Source organism: Pseudophryne corroboree, chromosome 1 (assembly GCF_028390025.1).
Source record: "Pseudophryne corroboree isolate aPseCor3 chromosome 1, aPseCor3.hap2, whole genome shotgun sequence".
NCBI lineage: Eukaryota > Metazoa > Chordata > Amphibia > Anura > Myobatrachidae > Pseudophryne > Pseudophryne corroboree.
In genome coordinates this window covers 449,485,368-449,499,597 of record NC_086444.1, presented here as the reverse complement: position 1 = coordinate 449,499,597, position 14,230 = coordinate 449,485,368, and positions in this window count along the sequence as shown.

Here is a 14,230-nt window from a genome sequence, read left to right as displayed (position 1 = left end):
TTCAGGCTCAGAATCATCAGACACTTGAAGAATGAGCCAAATCGCCTCAATCAAATCCGGGACATCCACGGATAACTTCCCTTCACCATCTGAAACATCAACATCAGTGTCAGCGGGGTCAGTATATGCACCGTCCTCCTCAGAGGACGTGTCGGTTAAAGCTGTGGATTGGGAGGAGGTAATGGCCCGTTTAGAAGACGACTTAGTCTTAGGCGGGCGAGAGTGAGACTTAGATTTAGTCATAGATCGGTTCAAATGCTGCAGCTGAGTGGAAAGCTGATCCGCTCATGGCGGGTTCACAGCAGGGACCATAAACTGTTGCAGTGGCACAGGTGGTCCCACAGGGGGCGTCAATTTAGTCACAAGCATGCTTAGCTATGTGGAGAATGTAGCCCAAGACGGATCCTGTGATGCCCCAAGCGCTACTGACCCACTGGGGGTAATGAACCCCCTGAACCTGAACTCTCAGCTGCTAAATTATCCTCCTTTGCGTCAGCGGCCTCACTACCACGCAGTGTGGGAGAGGCCTCAACGTCGTTGCCATGTGTAGCAGACATAACTATGTGTACAATAATGGGCAACCCGGTACAAGCTGTAGCAGCACTATACCTAGCAAGAACTCTCAGACGGCACAGACCGGAGGTTCAATAGATATAGAATATATGGCGACTATAAATCACAAGCAAAAATACCCCGACAGTATATCCTGTGATATAATCCTACATTGAAAATAGAAAAACCTGAAACACTTGGCCCCCTCAGGTATAGCAATTTAGGAATAGCATGCTGAGTGAAATACTCTGCAATAAGGCAACCACGCAGCAGCTACATGCACACACACAGATATATAGTCACACGTGTACCATGCAGAAAATAAGAATTTACTCACCGGTAATTCTATTTCTCGTAGTCCGTAGTGGATGCTGGGAACTCCGTAAGGACCATGGGGAATAGACGGGCTCCGCAGGAGACTGGACACTCGAAAAGAAAGATTAGGTACGATCTGGTGTGCACTGGCTCCTCCCTCTATGCCCCTCTTTCAGACCTCAGTTAAGGAAACTGTGCCCGGAAGAGCTGACACAACAAGGAAAGGATTTGGAATCCAGGGTAAGACTCATACCAGCCACACCAATCACACTGTACAACTTGTGATAACCATACCCAGTTAACAGTATGAACAACAACAGAGCCTCAGTAACAGATGGCTCATAACAATAACCCTTTAGTTAAGCAATAACTATATACATGTATTGCAGAGAGTCCGCACTTGGGACGGGCGCCCAGCATCCACTACGAACTACGAGAAATAGAATTACCGGTGAGTAAATTCTTATTTTCTCTGACGTCCTAGTGGATGCTGGGAACTCCGTAAGGACCATGGGGATTATACCAAGCTCCCAAACGGGCGGGAGAGTGCGGATGACTCTGCAGCACCGAATGAGCAAAGGCAAGGTCCTCCTCAGCCAGGGTATCAAACTTGTAGAACTTAGCAAATGTGTTTGAACCCGACCAAGTAGCTGCTCGGCAAAGCTGTAAAGCCGAGACCCCTCGGGCAGCCACCCAAGAAGAGCCCACCTTCCTTGTGGAATGGGCTTTTACCGATTTAGGATGCGGTAACCCTGCCGCAGAATGAGCTTGCTGAATCATGTTACAGATCCAGCGCGCAATAGTTTGCTTTGAAGCCGGAGCACCCAGTTTGTTGGGTGCATGCAGGATAAACAGCGAGTCAGTTTTCCTGACTCCAGCCGTCCTGGCTACATAAATTTTCAAAGCCCTGACTAGGTCCAGCAACTTGGAAGCCTCCAAGTCCCGAGTAGCCGCAGGCACCACAATAGGTTGGTTCAAATGAAACGCTGATACCACCTTTGGGAGAAATTGGGGACGAGTCCTCAATTCTGCCCTGTCCATATGGAAGATCAGATACGGGCTTTTACATGACAAAGCCGCCAATTCTGACACACGCCTAGCTGAAGCCAAGGCCAATAGCATGACCACCTTCAACGTGAGATACTTTAGCTCCACTGTCTTAAGTGGCTCAAACCAGTGTGATGTCAGGAAATCCAACACAACGTTAAGATCCCAAGGTGCCACCGGAGGCACAAAAGGGGGCTGAATATGCAGCACTGCCTTAACAAACGTCTGAACTTCAGGCAGTGAAGCCAGTTCTTTTTGAAAGAAAATAGATAGGGCCGAAATCTGGACCTTTATGGATCCTAATTTTAGGCCCATAGTCACTCCTGACTGTAGGAAGTGCAGGAATCGACCCAGCTGGAATTCCTCTGTAGGAGCCTTCCTGGCCTCACACCAAGCAACATATTTTCGCCATATACGGTGATAATGTTTTGCTGTCACGTCTTTCCTAGCCTTTACAGCGTAGGAATAACTTCATCCGGAATGCCCTTTTCCGCTAGGATCCGGCGTTCAACCGCCATGCCGTCAAACGCAGCCGTGGTAAGTCTTGGAACAGACAGGGCCCCTGCTGTAACAGGTCCTGTCTGAGAGGCAGAGGCCATGGGTCCTCTGAGATCATTTCTTGTAGTTCTGGGTACCAAGTTCTTCTTGGCCAATCCGGAACGATGAGTATAGTTCTTACTCCTCTCTTTCTTACTATCCTCAGTACCTTGGGTATGAGAGGAAGAGGAGGGAACACATAAACCGACTGGTACACCCACGGTGTCACTAGTGCGTCCACAGCTATCGCCTGAGGGTCCCGTGACCTGGCACAATATTTTTTTTAGCTTTTTGTTGAGGCGGGACGCCATCATGTCCACCTGTGGCAGTTCCCAACGATTTACAATCTGTGTGAAGACTTCTTGATGAAGTCCCCACTCTCCCGGGTGGAGGTCGTGCCTGCTGAGGAAGTCTGCTTCCCAGTTGTCCACTCCCGGAATGAACACTGCTGACAGTGCTAGCACGTGATTCTCCGCCCATCGAAGAATCCTTGTGGCTTCTGCCATCGCCATCCTGCTTCTTGTGCCGCCCTGGAGGTTTACATGGGCGACCGCCGTGATGTCTGACTGAATCAGCACTGGTTGGTTTTGAAGCAGGGGCTCTGCTTGACTCAGGGCGTTGTAAATGGCCCTTAGTTCCAGTATATTTATGTGTAGTGAAGTCTCCTGACTTGACCACTGTCCTTGGAAGTTCCTTCCCTGAGTGACTGCCCCCCATCCTCGGAGGCTTGCATCCGTGGTCACCAGGACCCAGTCCTGTATGCCGAATCTGCGGCCCTCGAGAAGATGAGCACTCTACAGCCACCACAGCAGAGACACCCTGGCCCTTGGGGACAGGGTGATTAACCGATGCATCTGAAGATGCGATCCGGACCATTTGTCTAACAGATCCCACTGAAAGATCCTTGCATGGAACCTGCCGAAGGGAATTGCTTCGTAAGAAGCCACCATCTTTCCCAGGACTCGCGTGCAGTGATGCACCGACACCTGTTTTGGTCTCAGGAGGTCCCTGACCAGAGATGACAATTCCTGGGCCTTCTCCACCGGGAGAAACACCTTCTTCTGTTCTGTGTCCAGAATCATGCCCAGGAAAAGCAGACGCGTCGCAGGAATCAGCTGCGACTTTGGGATATTCAGAATCCAGCCGTGCTGTTGCAACACTTCCCGAGAGAGTGCTACGCTGACCAACAACTGCTCTCTGGACCTCGCCTTTATAAGGAGATCGTCCAAGTACGGGATTATTATAACTCCCTTCTTCCGAAGGAGTATCATCATTTCGGCCATTACCTTGGTAAATACTCTCGGTGCCGTGGACAGACCAAACGGCAACGTCTGGAATTGGTAATGACAATCCTGTACCACAAACCTGAGGTACTCCTGGTGAGGTGGGTAAATGGGGACATGCAAGTAAGAATCCTTGATGTCCAGCGACACCATAAAATCCCCCTCTTCCAGGCTTGCAATAACCGCCCTGAGCGATTCCATTTTGAACTTGAACTTCCTTATATAAGTGTTCAAGGATTTTAAATTCAGAATGGGTCTCACCGAACAGTCTGGTTTCGGTACCACAAACATTGTGGAATAGTAACCCCGTCCCTGTTGAAGGAGGGGAACATTGATTATCACCTGCTGGAGGTACAGCTTGTGAATTGCCGCCAGTACTACCCCCCTTTCCCTGGGAGCAGCTGGCAAGGCTGATTTGAGGTAACGGCGAGGGGGAGTCGCCTCGAACTCCAGCTTGTATCCCTGAGATACAATTTGTACAGCCCAGAGATCCACTTGTGAGCGAACCCACTGGTTGCTGAAGTTTCGGAGACGCGCCCCCACCGCACCCGGCTCCGCCTGTGGAGCCCCAGCGTCATGCGGTGGACTTAGTGGAAGCGGGGGAGGATTTTTGTTCCTGGGAACTGGCTGCCTGGTGCAGCTTCTTACCTCTACCCCTGCCTCTGGGCAGAAAGGATGCGCCTCTGATCCGCTTGCCTTTCTGAGGCCGAAAGGACTGTACATGATAATACGGTGCTTTCTTAGGCTGTGAGGGAACCTGAGGTAAAAAAGTTGACTTCCCAGCTGTCCGAGAGACCGTCCCCAAACAATTCCTCACCCTTATAAGGCAAAACCTCCATGTGTTTTTTAGAATCAGCATCACCTGTCCACTGCCGAGTCCATAATACTCTCCTGGCAGAAATGGACATTGCATTAATTCTAGATGCCAGCAGGCAAATGTCTCTCTGTGCATCCCGCATATATAAGACGACGTCTTTTATATGTTCTATGGTTAGCAAAATAGTATCCCTGTCGAGGGAATCAATGTTGTCTGACAGGGTATCAGACCATGCTGCTGCAGCACTACACATCCATGCTGAAGCAATAGCAGGTCTCAGTATAGTACCCGAGTGTGTATACACAGACTTCAGGATAGCTTCCTGCTTTCTATCCGCAGGCTCCTTTAGGGCGGCCGTATCCTGAGACGGCAGTGCCACCTTTTTTGATAAGCGTGTGAGCGCCTTGTCCACCCTAGGGGATGTTTCCCAACATAACCTGTCCGTTGGCGGGAAAGGGTACGCCATCAGTAACCTCTTAGAAATCACTAGTTTCTTATCGGGGGAACTCCACGCTTCTTCACACAATTCATTTAATTCATCAGATGGGGGAAAAGTCACTGGCTGCTTTTTCTCCCCAAACATAATACCCCTCTTGGTAGTAACCGGGTTAACATCAGAAATGTGCAATACATTTTTCATTACAGTAATCATGTATCGGATGGCTTTTGTAGACTGTACATTTGTCTCATCCTCATCTACACTGGAGTCAGACTCCGTGTCGACATCTGTGTCTACCTTATGAGCCCCTGATGGCCTCTGAGACGCCTGGGCAGGCGCGGGCTGAGATCCCGGCTGTCCCAAGGCTGCTGCGTCATCGAACCTTTTATGTAAGGAGTTGACACTGTCTGTTAAGACATTCCACATATCCATCCAATCCGGTGTCGGCCCCGTCGGGGGCGACACCACACTTATCTGCCCCTGCTCCGCCTCCACGTAACCCTCCTCATCAAACATGTCGACACAGCCGTACCGACACACCGCACACACACACACAGGGAATGCTCTGACTGAGGACAGGACCCCACAAAGTCCTTTGGGGAGACAGAGAGAGAGTATGCCAGCACACACCACAGCGCTATATAACACAGGGATTTACACTATAATGAGTGATTTTTCCCAATAGCTGCTTATTATCCTATTTGCGCCTAAATTTATGTGCCCCCCCTCTCTTTTTTACCCTTCTTGTACAGGATACTGCAGGGGAGAGCCTAGGGAGCGTCCTTCCAGCGGAGCTGTGAAGAGAAAATGGCGCTGGTGTGCTGAGGAAGAAGGCCCTGCCCCCTCAGCGGCGGGCTTCTCTCGCGTTTTGTATAGCTTAATGGCGGGTTTTTTTACACATATATAATTTTCCAGACTGTATTATGTGTATTTAGTGCCAAAAGGTATTCTTATTGCTGCCCAGGGCGCCCCCCCCCAGCGCCCTGCACCCTACAGTGAACGGAGTGTGTGGTGTGCTGTGGGAGCAATGGCGCACAGCTGCAGTGCTGTGCGCTACCTTAATGAAGACCGGAGTCTTCTGCCGCCGATTTCATCTCCTTCTTCTGTCTTCTGGCTCTGCAAGGGGGACGGCGGCGCGGCTCCGGGAACGGACGATCGAGGTCAGGCCCTGTGTTCGAACCCTCTGGAGCTAATGGTGTCCAGTAGCCTAAGAAGCACAAGCTAGCTGCACGCATGTAGGTTTGCTTCTCTCCCCTCAGTCCCACGTAGCAGTGAGTCTGTTGCCAGCAGATCTCACTGAAAATAAAAAACCTAACAAATACTTTCTTTCTAGCAAGCTCAGGAGAGCCCACTAGGAGCACCCAGCTCTGGCCGGGCACAGATTCTAACTGAGGTCTGGAAGAGGGGCATAGAGGGAGGAGCCAGTGCACACCAGATAGTACCTAATCTTTCTTTTAGAGTGCCCAGTCTCCTGCGGAGCCCGTCTATTCCCCATGGTCCTTACGGAGTTCCCAGCATCCACTAGGACGTCAGAGAAATTATGTACCATAAACTGCACTGGACTAGCAATACAAAGTAATACTCAGTATGGCTATATGTGATAACTATAGATATAACAAACACAGTAAGCACTGGATGTATATCACAGGGTGTTTGTACCACACAAGCCTGAATGTATGCACTCTTTCTTAACTAACACAGTCCCAGTGACAGGTAGAATACTCAAGTATCCTGTAGTAAGCACAGCACTGGCAGTCAGGCGGTTCCACAGAGGAGGATTTGCCCCAGCAGTCCCAGGAGCAGCAAGGCTCAAACTGTAATGGCCGCTGACCAGGAGTGAAGGAGAAGGAGACAGCTCCAGGGCGGAAACATTGTAGAAATGGCGCCCTGGGGCTGGGGGGAGGGGCCTCAGGTCCGGCCTGCTCCCCCTGCTGGCATCCCCACCGGGTGTGTGGGCAGAACATAAAACGGGGGAATTGTACTAAATCCCCCTGACCTGTGCCCCAAATAATACCCTGGTGGCTAGTGGAGCAAGCTGCCCAGTAATTAGTGCCCACGCCAGCACGCGCGCGGCCCGCCTCCCACAGCCGCGCTGGATCGGGATCCGGTCTGAAGATCGACAGTGTCTAGGTCGACCACTATAGGTCGACAGTCACTATGTCGACATGGATGGAAGGTCGACAGGGTTTCTAGGTCGACATGTGCTAGGTCGACAGGTCTAAAGGTCGACATGAGTTTTTCACTTTTTTTTTCTTTTTTTAAATTTTTTCATACTTAACGATCCACGTGGACTACGATTGGAACGGTAAAGTGTGCCGAGCGAAGCAGTAGCGGAGCGAAGGCACCATGCCCGAAGCATGACGAGCGAAGCGAGCCATGCGAGGGGACGCGGTGCACTAATTTGGGATCCCGGTCACTCTACGAAGAAAGACACCAAAAAAAATAAATAAATCCTCATGTCGACCTTTAGACCTGTCGACCTAGCACATGTCGACCTAGAAACCCTGTCGACCTTCCATCCATGTCGACCTAGTGACTGTCAACCTAGACACTGTCGATTTGATGAACCACACCCGCTGGATCGCGGTAAAGTGCGGCACAGGAGCCCCTTACCTTCCCCTTGTCTGCGGCCCCGCGATCCCGGAGACGGTGGCATGTGTGTGACTCACAGTTAGGAAGAAGCCTTCGTCTCCGCTGCAGTGACCCGGCAACCCCGGCGCGGGAGTATACAGCGCCACTGGGGGTGATTGAGCTGCACGCTGAAAAGTCTCTAAGACTTCTTTACCAGCAGCAGCCCTTGAAGTCTTCAAACAGAAACTTCTGTTCAGTCATTAAAATTACTTTGAAAAACGCTGCTTAAGGCAGCCACCTGTAAAGTGCCTGCATACTGCAAGGCACCAACTTACAAACTGACCTCACTGGCATGGAGGCGTGGTTATAGACGAGGCGGCGCTGTGCATCTTGGGAACAGTCAAGAGCTTTGAGCCTGTTGGTGCTCGGATCAAGATCCTACTCTACACCCCGTTGTAATTCCTTGTGGAGCCCAGTGTACCCCGCAGCAGAAATATATATAATAAAGCACAGTCAGAGACTGGATGTATATATCAGAATACTTGTACTAAATATTCAGGTAGAGCATAGGTCTGCAAACTCGGTCCTCATTACCCCACACAGTGCATGTTTTGCAGGTCTCCTCACAGAATCACAAGTGAAATAATTAACTCCACCTGCGGACCTTTTAAAATGTGTCTGTGAGTAATTAATACACCTGTGCACCTGCGGGGTTACCTGCAAAACATACACTGTGAGGGGTAATGAGGACCGAGTTTGCAGACCTATGAGGTAGAGGGACACTTGTTCTTAACTAACACTGTATATGACATGTAGAATGCTTAAGTGACTGTAAATGCACAGCGCTGGGCAAGCAGGCGGATTTACAGAGGAGACCTTGCCCTGCAGTCCCGGAGACCAGACGCAGCTACTTGTGAAAAGATGGCGCCAAAAACTCTGTCAGGGAGTGAGGGAGAGTGAGAAGCAGCTCCAGAGCGGGAACACCAGCAGTAGATGGTGCCCGGAGCTGGGGGAGGGGCTACAGGTCAAGCACCTTATCCCCTATGCTGGTCCTCACCACTGGGTACTATGGAGCCTTATTAAAATGGATTTTTGTATAATCTGACCTGTGCTCCCTGCCCTGGTGGATATAGTGGGGTCCCTGCTCTGGCACAGTGTCCACGCCAGCGTCACGGTTCGTCTCCGAAGACCGCGACCGGAACGCGATTTTGGCGGGTCCCACCTGGGGGACCCTCTTACCTCCTCTCAAAGAAGCAGCCACATGATCAAGGAGAGCGGCAGCTGCGGTGTGCCTGGGAACCGGAGCGCCTCCACCGCAAGTACCCGGGAACTCAGCCAGCGAGAGTATGCAGCCCTGCTGGGGAGGTGTTGGAGCTGCAGCACAGCATGTCACTAGGACATAAAAGTGCTGCAGCCCTTGAAGATTCTTCTAAAAAAAGCTCTTTCAGGGCTACCCCCTATGAAGTGACCTGCTCTGCAGGCATCAACTTACAAACTGAGCTCCAGTGCCCGGAGGCGGGGTTATAGAGGAGGCCCCGCAATGCATCCTGGGAACAGTCAAAGCTTTAGCCTGTTGGTGCCTCTGGATCAAGATCCAACTCTACACCAATGTATTCCCTGTGGAACACAGTGTACCCCGCCGCAGAAATGTAAGTTCGACACGCTTCGGGCTCGGTGGCTCGCTCAATGGTAACTATCGATGAGCACAGCCCAACAATGGCCATCCTAATCTGCCATGCACGGGTAAAATTTAATGGCGTGGCCTAATCGTGAAAATGAAACCAAGTCTGTAGAGCCCAGCAAGGGGGAGCAAATTGCCCCCCTCAGCCAGGGCCAATTCGAGGGTGGAGCGCGATCAGTGTCAGTCATACCTCCCAACATGACCCTCTCCAGGAGGTACAGAATGCTCTGCTCCTGGACTTCCCTCTTAATTTATGATTGCCAGCACCTGTGCTGAAACACCTTTCTTATACATTAACCTGTTCAACACAGATGCCAGCAATCATAAATTAATAGAAAAGTCCAGAAACAGAGCATTTTGTCCCTCCTGGAGAGGTATGCAGTGTGATTGTCGCTCAACCTGCACAGAAGCAGTAGCCGCCTCTCTGCAGCCCAGCACCCTGCAGCGAGAGAGAACTCATGCTGCTGCTGTTCGGTAGAAGGAAGGGTGGATGCAGTGTCGGAACGCAGCATAAAGGGCCCACCCGGGGGATAAAGTAGTAGGGGCCCATGCTTAGGGGTGTGGCTGGTGTCCAGAGGGTGTGTGTCCAGCTACTGTATTTGTTTGCCTAACCAGTAGAGAGTGCATTGGCTGGGCCTCTTGATAAATATATTTCTCTGACGTCCTAAGTGGATGCTGGCACTCCGTAAGGACCATGGGGAATAGCGGCTCCGCAGGAGACTGGGCACAACTATAAAGAAAGCTTTAGACTACTGGTGTGCACTGGCTCCTCCCACTATGACCCTCCTCCAGACTTCAGTTAGAATCTTGTGCCCGGCTGAGCTGGATGCACACTAGGGGCTCTCCTGAGCTCTTAGAAAGAAAGTATATTTTAGGTTTTTTATTTTACAGTGAGATCTGCTGGCAACAGACTCACTGCAGCGAGGGACTAAGGGGAGAAGAAGCGAACCTACCTAACAGGTGGTAGTTTGGGCTTCTTAGGCTACTGGACACCATTAGCTCCAGAGGGATCGACCGCAGGACCCGACCTTGATGTTCGTTCCCGGAGCCGCGCCGCCGTCCCCCTTACAGAGCCAGAAGCATGAAGAGGTCCGGAAAATCGGCGGCAGAAGACTTCGGTCTTCACCAAGGTAGCGCACAGCACTGCAGCTGTGCGCCATTGCCCCTCATGTACACCTCACACTCCGGTCACTGATGGGTGCAGGGCGCTGGGGGGGGGGGCGCCCTGAGGGCAATATTACACACCTTGGCTGGCAAATATACACCATATATAGTCCCAGAGGCTATATAGGTGTAAATTAATACCCCTGCCAGAGTTTCAAAAAGAGAGAAGTCCGCCAAAAAAGGGGCGGGGCTAACTCCCTCAGCACACTGGCGCCACTTTTCCCTCACAGCTCCGCTGGAAGGAAGCTCCCTGGCTCTCCCCTGCAGTTTACAAGCTCCAGAAGGGTAAAAAAGAGAGGGGGGGGGGGGGGGGGCACTAAATTTAGGCGCAGTATATATATATATATATATATATATATATATATATATATATAGCAGCTATAAGGGGATATAATTCAGTTAGTCCCTGTATTATATAGCGCTCTGGTGTGTGCTGGCATACTCTCTCTCTGTCTCCCCAAAGGGCTTTGTGGGGTCCTGTCCTCTGTCAGAGCATTCCCTGTGTGTATGCGGTGTGTCGGTACGGCTGTGTCGACATGTTTGATGAGGAGGCTTATGTGGAGGCGGAGCAAATGCCTGTAAATGTGATGTCACCCCCTGCGGGGTCGACACCTGAGTGGATGGTTCTGTGGAAGGAATTACGCGACAGTGTCGACTCCTTGCATAAAAGGTTTGACGACATACCTACTATGGGACAGCCGGCTTCTCAGCCTGTGCCTGCCCAGGTGTCTCAAAAGCCATCAGGGGCTCTAAAACGCCCGCTACCTCAGATGGCAGACACAGATGTCGACACGGATACTGACTCCAGTGTCGACGACGATGAGACTAATGTAACTTCCAATAGGGCCACACGTTACATGATTGAGGCGATGAAAAATGTGTTGCACATTTCTGATGTTACCCCCGGTACCACAAAAAAGGGTATTATGTTTGGAGAGAAAAAACTACCAGTAGCTTTTCCTCCATCTGAGGAGTTAAATGACGTGTGTGAAGAAGCGTGGGCTTCTCCTGATAAGAAACTGGTAATTTCTAAGAGGTTACTAATGGCGTACCCTTTCCCGCCAGAGGATAGGTCACGCTGGGAAACATCCCCTAGGGTGAATAAAGCGCTCACACGCTTGTCAAAGAAGGTGGCACTACCGTCTCCGGATACGGCCGCCCTGAAGGAATCTGCTGATAGAAAGCAGGAGGCTATCCTGAAGTCTATATATACACACACAGGTGTTATACTGAGGCCAGCTATTGCGTCAGCATGGATGTGCAGTGCTGCAGCTGTGTGGTCAGATTCCCTGTCGGAAAATATTGATACCCTAGACAGGGACACTATATTGCTAACCGTAGAGCATATTAAAGACGCACTTTTATACATAAGGGATGCACAGAGGGATATTTGCCGGCTGGCATCCAAAATTAGTGCAATGTCCATTTCTGCCAGGAGAGGGTTATGGACTCGGCAATGGACAGGAGATGCAGATTCCAAAAGGCACATGGAAGTTCTGCCTTATAAGGGTGAGGAGTTGTTCAAGGATGGTCTCTCGGACCTCGTTTCCACAGCAACAGCTGGGAAGTCTACATTTTTACCCCATGTTCCCTCACAGCCAAAGAAAGCACTGTATTATCAGGTACAGTCCTTTCGGCCCAATAGGGGCAAGCGGGTTAAGGGCGCGTCCTTTCTGCCCAGAGGCAGAGGTAGGGGGAAAAAGCTGCAGCATACAGCCAGTTCCCAGGAGCAAAAGTCCTCCCCCGCTTCCTCTAAGTCCACAGCATGACGCTGGGGCTCCACAGGCGGAGCCAGGTACGGTGGGGGCCCGTCTCAAATATTTCAGCAATCAGTGGGCTCGCTCACGGGTGGATCCCTGGATCTTTCAAATAGTATCTCAGGGGTACAAGCTGGAATTCGAGACGTCTCCCCCCCGCTGTTTCCTTAAATCTGCCTTACCAATCACTCCCTCAGGCAGGGAGGCAGTGTTACAGGCAATTCACAAGCTGTATTCACAACAGGTGATAGTAAAGGTGCCCCTACTTCAACAAGGACGGGGTTACTATTCCACAATGTTTGTGGTACCGAAACCGGACGGTTCGGTGAGACCCATTCTAAATTTGAAATCCTTGAACACATATATAAAAAAATTCAAGTTCAAGATGGAATCGCTCAGGGCGATTATTGCAAGCCTGGACGAGGGGGATTACATGGTATCACTGGACATCAAGGATGCTTACCTGCATGTCCCCATTTACCATCCTCACCAGGAGTACCTCAGATTTGTGGTACAGGATTGTCATTACCAATTCCAGACGTTGCCGTTCGGTCTATCCACGGCTCCGAGGGTCTTTACCAAGGTAATGGCCGAAATGATGATACTCCTTCGAAAGAAGGGAGTTTTAATTATCCCGTACTTGGACGATCTCCTGATAAAGGCAAGGTCCAGGGAGCAGTTGTTGGTCGTGGTAGTACTATCTCGGGAGGTGCTACAACAGCACGGCTGGGTTCTAAATATTCCAAAGTCACAGCTGATCCCTACGACACGTCTACTGTTCCTGGGGATGGTTCTGGACACAGAACAGAAAAAAGTGTTTCTCCCGGAGGAGAAGGCCAAGGAGCTGTCATCTCTAGTCAAAGGCCTCCTAAAACCAAAACAGGTGTCGGTGCATCACTGCACGCGGATCCTGGGAAAGATGGTAGCTTCCTACGAAGCAATTCCATTCGGCAGGTTCCATGCAAGAACCTTTCAGTGGGACCTATTGGACAAGTGGTCCGGATCGCATCTTCAGATGCATCGGCTGATAACCCTGTCTCCAAGGACCAGGGTGTCTCTGCTGTGGTGGCTGCAGAGTGCTCATCTTCAAGAGGGCCGCAGATTCGGCATACAGGACTGGGTCCTGGTGACCACGGATGCCAGCCTTCGAGGCTGGGGGGCAGTCACACAGGGAAGAAACTTCCAAGGACTATGGTCAAGTCAGGAGACTTCCCTGCACATAAATATTCTGGAACTGAGGGCCATTTACAATGCCCTAAGTCAGGCAAAACCCCTGCTTCAAAACCAGCCGGTACTGATCCAGTCAGACAACATCACGGCGGTCGCCCATGTAAACCGACAGGGCGGCACGAGAAGCAGGACGGCGATGGCAGAAGCCACAAGGATTCTCCGATGGGCGGAAAATCACGTGTTAACACTGTCAGCAGTGTTCATTCCGGGAGTGGACAACTGGGAAGCAGACTTCCTCAGCAGGCACGACCTCCACCCGGGAGAGTGGGGACTTCATCCAGAAGTCTTCCAAATGATTGTAAACCGTTGGGAAAGGCCACAGCTGGACATGATGGCGTCCCGCCTAAACAAAAAGCTAGAAAGATATTGCGCCAGGTCGAGAGACCCTCAGGCGATAGCTGTGGACGCTCTAGTGACACCGTGGGTGTACCGGTCGGTTTATGTGTTCCCTCCTCTTCCTCTCATACCAAAGGTACTGAGGATAATAAGGAGAAGAGGAGTAAGAACTATACTCATTGTTCCGGATTGGCCAAGAAGAGCTTGGTACCCGGAACTTCAAGAAATGATCTCAGAGGACCCATGGCCTCTGCCGCTCAGACAGGACCTGCTACAGCAGGGGCCCTGTCTGTTCCAAGACTTACCGCGGCTGCGTTTGACGGCATGGCGGTTGAACACCGGATCCTGAAGGAAAAGGGCATTCCGGAGGAAGTCATTCCTACGCTGATTAAAGCTAGGAAAGAAGTTACCGCAAACCATTATCACCGCATTTGGCGAAAATATGTTGCGTGGTGTGAGGCCAGGAAGGCCCCAACGGAGGAATTTCAGCTAGGTCGATTT